Consider the following 6,014-nt stretch of genomic DNA (forward strand, 5'->3'; position numbering starts at 1 on the left):
TCAAGTTTGTTAATTGCAGTACCCAAACCTTGGACATTCCAGTGAGGTATACTGAGTCTTGTTTTTCTTTCCTGATATCTTTTGTCGTATTCTTGATATTCACTTTGTTTTTCTCATTTCCCAAAAAAATTGTTCCATTATTTAGTTCTCGGTGTTTAATGAAACTAAAACGTTTTTCTCAAACACCAACTGGCCTAAAGCTTGCTTCATACATATCCTTCTTTCTGGAGCAGCGATACAAAAACTCTTACGTGTCACATTTGTTGCTAAATTTTTAACAGTTATTTGTCCGTTTTGGAAACCAGGTTTTTTCACTAAGTAATCTTTTATATTACTTCTGTGACTTTTTTTAATGCTGCAACTCATACTTGTCTTCCCCACGGAAATAATGTTTATTCTCATCATTTTTCGCTGTTCCAATTGTTTTCTTTTCAAAAGATTCAACCTTTCTCTAATTTTTGTGATTGTCTTGCTTCCAATTGCTGGATTCTATTTCAAACCAATGATTTTGCTGGTAAATTTCATCATTCCAGTTTTCACGATTTTTATTATAAAATTCATTGTTCCTATTTCCAACTCCTGTTTGTTTAGAATGTCCAGCTTGTGTCTGGGTATCTTTTTTTTTTTTTTTTAATGTATTTAAGGCCATCGACCTGAGTCCTGCAGCCAATAATAAATTCCGGTTACATTCTGTATGCATTTACAAAAAAAAAAAAGTATACAATATAAGTTACGTAATATCTAATACATTCAGTTTTTGCAATAATGTGCATGTGGAAAATTTTCTTTGTGGTTGTCTAGGCACATCGTCTTGTGCTAGGTCAGTTACATCCTTCAAGTCGTGTAGTCTCTTCATGAATTTTCTATTTAATTTTTTCATACGCTGTTTGATCGGTTCTACTTTGGTTAACTGGTATAGGAGATTATTAGGCGGGTTGTGTAGCCGGTTCCTCAACTTGGTTATTGTTCGTAGAGATGATGTTTCAGCCACTTGTAGTATTTTTAATACTGATTCTCTACAATTTGCATACAAGGAATGTGCATACTCAATCATTGGTCGGCATATGGTTTTATATATGGTGGAAGCAGTCTTAATGTCAATTCCATGGTCTCCATAAGTTAAACATTTAAAGTGTTTCGCTCTGCCGATAGCTTTCCTTTTCATGTTGTTGGCGTGGAGACGTAAATTAGCTCTATTGTCCACCTGAATACCTAAGTATTGGATTGACGATGCAGGTTTCACTTTTTTATTGTTTATAGATATTGTTGGGGAGTCTTGATTGATGTTGTGGTTAAATATAATCAACTGAGATTTATCTGGATTTACTCTGAGTCTCCATTTGGACAACCATGATGTGATGTCATTCAGGTGTAATTGTAGTTTGTCCATACAATGTTGTAATGTTCTTTCATGAGAAATAGCCATCGTGTCGTCTGCGTATAGTAGGGTATATTGGTTGCCTTTTTCTATTGGGCTTATATCGCTGCAGTAAATATTGAAGAGGAGTGGAGATAAAGGTGATCCTTGCGGTGTGCCCTGCATGGGGATGAAAGGTTCAGATAGTGTCTCGTTAATTTTTATCCTCAGTGTTCTATTTTCTAAATAGGATTTTAACAGATGGATGAGGTAGGAAGGAGCATTTGACTTGTAAATTTTGTATAGTAAACCTTTAGTCCAGACGCTATCAAATGCTTTTTTAATGTCGATGCTCACTGCTGCTGTTTTTTTGTTATTCAACTGTGCGTTTTGTATATTATTGAAGAATAGCGTAAGTGGGTGTACAGTGGATTTGTTTTTACGGAATCCGAATTGGTATTTTGGTATTAAATTGTTAAAATGTTCTTCTAATTTAGATTTGATAATCTTTTCAAGTAATTTCCCTAGAACTGGTAAGAGGGTTATTGGCCTATAGTTTTCTACTTTGGAGTGGTCTCGATTACTTTTTCCTATAAGAATGATAGTTCCAGATTTCCATATTTGTGGAAATATACAGTTATTAATGCTCCATTTGTATATCTCAATAATGTGCGAGTGAATGAACGGATCCAATTTCTTGACGATCTTCCAGGGAATGTTGTCTGTTCCTGGCGAACTGTTCTTAGACTTATGTAGGATTTCGTAATAAGTACTTTCTTCTATTTCAAATATTGTGTTATTCACCTCCTTGGAGAAGTATTCTGCATACCAACTCTCAACTTTCTCTTCTATTTTAGCTTCAAATTTTGGGTCCTTATCGTATTGATAGGTTTTTTCAAGGTATTGTGCAAACAGTTCTGTCTTTTCGGTGTCTGACCTATGTGGTTTGTTGTTATTGTCTAGGATCGTCGGGATATTGTGAAATTTTTTGTATTTTGATAATTTTTTGATTTCTTGGTAAAAGCTCCTTCCTTTGGTTTCGCAAATTGCGTTACAAGCCTTAGTCCAGGTGTGTTGTTTGAACTGTTGTATCATTCGATGTATTGACCTATTGTATTCATTAATCTGCGGTTTGAGAGCTGGATCTTGACGTTGTTGGTATTCTCTGACATTTTTCTCCTATTTTTTATCATCCTTATTATGAAGGAAGGTAGTTCGTGCAGAAAAGGGTGGTGTTTTTTCAGAGGTGTGTGTCTTCTGATGGAGTCGGACAGTTCATATAAGGATATGTAATTTTCGTCTATTCCCGTATTTTTATGTAAATCTATGAACTGTGTCATATCTTGGTTGACCTTATCTATCTCGCATTTGTCAAATTGTAAGCTTTTTCTCACCGCTATATTGTCAGGTTGTGACTGCATGTCTAAGGTGATCATCATCGCTAGATGATTAGACCCTAGGTCGGCGACAAGTTCTACTTTTTTTATGTTTCTTTTCAAATTTGTTGAATAAAATAATAGGTCAGGTGTGCTATCCGGATTGTTTTCCATTAGAAATGTGGGAGGTGTGGTGTATTTGCTAAACGCATCGTTTTGGAGAAATTTTTTAATTTGTTTATTTTTTGCTTGATTAGGGTTGAAATCACCCACTATAATCGAGTATTTGTACAGTGCCGCTTTCGTGAAAATGGTCTCTTCAATTTTTGCCCTTGGGTGTATATACACTAAGAAAATATGTAGTTTCTCATCTTTAAATGGAATGGTGAAGTGTAGTGCTTCATTAAGACAGTTGTTTATACTAGGAGAGTTGTTCTTACCCATATTCAAGCTAGGATGGCACTGGACTAGGCTACCTCCTCTTGTGTTGTTTATTTTGTGGCCTATCCGATGGATAGTATCCCAGTCTCTGTATCCTATGCTGTGTTCTTCTTTTATTTTTGCTTCCACAAACATTGCACACTTTATATCGTTCGTTTCTATGAAGTTATTGACGAGGTATTTTTTTGGCATGAAGCTGTTTATGTTATTGTAGAGAATTTTAACTTCAGAGTTGAATTTGCCGATTCACATTATTGTCGACAGGTTCAGTTGGTGATGGTTCGTTGGGGTCTTCCATATCGAACATGAGAATATATATTCGGTTGCCTGAAAAAACAGCGGTTGTATCTATTTTATATTGTGTGATGAATCTTTTCTTGAGTTTGTATAGAAGTTCTTCCCTGTTGATGTTTTTGGGTTTATTAAGTTTTCTGATGTATGTATTTATAATTTCATCATGAATAGTAATTGGAGCGTGTATCCGGCTGTTTTTTTTGTGCAGATCTTCTAGTTCTCTTGTTTTCCGGTTCAGAGGTTTGATGTTGACATTGGGAATACCTTCAATGGGCTTTTTGGGATGTTTTGGGCATTTGGCCGACCATGCAAGGTGCTCTTCTGATCCGCATGCACTACATTTTGGGGGAAGATTTGTTCTGCAATTTGCCGTCTTATGATTACCTTGGCATTTGTTGCACTTCGTTTGTTGTTGACAATTTTCTGTGATATGGTCGAATTGATGACATTTACTGCATGGACTTGGTGTGGGGTCAGTTGGATGACTTGCAAATACAAGGTAATGTCTATTTTTAAAAAACATTCCATCATTTAGAAGTTTTTCAGAAGTTGAAGCTTCGCCCGTAATTATTCTTATATGTGTTGTAGGTGTATTGAATGCTCTTGATATTATTCGTTTGCAAAATCGGTGTTTCAGGTTCATTTCCGTCAGGTGTTTACTAATGTCTTCATCTTTAATGTATTTTTCCACTCCTGTTATTACCACAGAGAACGTTTGTTGTGGTTCCGCTCTTTCTTTTCCCCTTATATATGGTTCAGTTTCTTTGAATTCCTTTATTATTTGCTCTGTGATCATTTTTTCCATTGCTGTGGTGAGTTTCATTTTCTCTTGATTGGATTTAATCAAGTAGCCAATTTTGGTTTTAATTATTACGTCTTCAGATTTGGGAAATTTTTTGTTCCATTCGTCCGACATCTTGATTCTATCTGTTATCACTTTTTCGTCTACTGTGAGGTAGAATAGATGCTCATAATTAGTGTTGTTTATTTCATTCATTCTTGTCGAAAAGTTCTTTGTATTTGTTTTGATCTTTTGAGATCGATTTTCAAGGTTGTCTTGTTGTGTATGTGGACCTTTAGGATTCGAAATTTGTTGTGGTAAAGATGAGTCGTCTGTTTCCATCGTGTTGTCGTTTAAATTATCTGGGATCAGCTGTGGCTGGCTAATTTCGGCTTCAGGTGTTTTGTTATCATTCACTTTTTTGTTGTTATCTTTCTTCAGAACTCTTTTCTTACGCTTTCTGTTTGTTGGCTTCTTGAATGAATAATCTTCCTCGGTGGATTCTTCCGTATTTTTCTGGGATGATTTTCCTTCAGGATTAGACATCCTTTCTGCAAAGAATGTTTCGAATTCCGAAGCGCTATATGAATTGGACCGCGATATTTTCACTTAATATTTCGTCAAATAATTTCGTGGATGCGTTATCAATATACATGTGCTCCGTACGGCTCACTGCACTGATGTGGGGTATCTTCATCTATCAGTTTTCGTTGCCAACCGGGTGTTTTAATTTTATTATGATTTTATGATATTATGATGTGTTCTTGCACCATGTTTCGAGTATGTTCATCTGTTGCGATATTTTCTAGCTCTTTGTCTGGTTTTAAACCAGCTGCAATTTTCTCTTGGAGAAATTGATTATTGATTTTTAATAAATTCTAATTTTCTAGTAAAAGGTTATATCTATCCTTTTTCTCCTGCAACAGTTTTTTTCAAGAACTCATTATCAACTTTTATTCTTTCAAGTTCATCTACTTCATTTCCGTTGTTTTTATTCTTTGCACTTTCGCAGCACACTATTCTGGTGTCACATATTTTCTTGCACTTATTTTATTTCTAATAGCACAGGATTGATGATTGATGTTAACACACCCCAGAGCTGTGCCTGATCTGTGATTTAATCTTGGTAAATATCTGAAGTTGCGCGCATTTTTGAAAAAATCCAATGAAGGGTATCGCAAAAAAATCAAGAGTTTTTTTGAGGAACACTTCGAACGTTTTCTCCTCGAAGCACTGAATGATTTTTATTTAGGATTAAAAGTAACTTATATCAACATATATCAAGTACATCATTTTAATTTTTTATTGTACGTGGTAGATTCAGATTATTTCATTATTCGAAGGAGCTGGTGCTTGCATATGTGACGAAATGGTGGAAATGAAAACTACAGATACGGAGGACGGGGGAAATATTATAATAGTCAATATTCCTGATAGTGAAACGAGAAAAATTTTGGGGAGAATAGTCTAAATATTTATCGCAGAGATGCACTGCGAAAACGATTTCGTTGAAAATAGATATTAATCTGGAAAATGCTGCAGAGCTGTGATGGTTATATAGTTTAGGAAGGTTGCCTTTTTTTTTGCAATTGAATCATCCAAACGAATACACAGGTCATTCATTGAGGCAAACTTCTTCTACACTACTTATAGACGAGGTGTCCAACATTGAGTCTTTGAAACAACACGGGGGATGGATTCGCTGCAAAATACGAATGAGATTCCTGGTAAGATATTGAGCATCAACGAATTGGAACCAGCAACT

The sequence above is a fragment of the Coccinella septempunctata genome, chromosome 8 (genome assembly GCF_907165205.1).
Source record: "Coccinella septempunctata chromosome 8, icCocSept1.1, whole genome shotgun sequence".
In the NCBI taxonomy this organism is placed as follows: Eukaryota; Metazoa; Arthropoda; class Insecta; order Coleoptera; family Coccinellidae; genus Coccinella; species Coccinella septempunctata.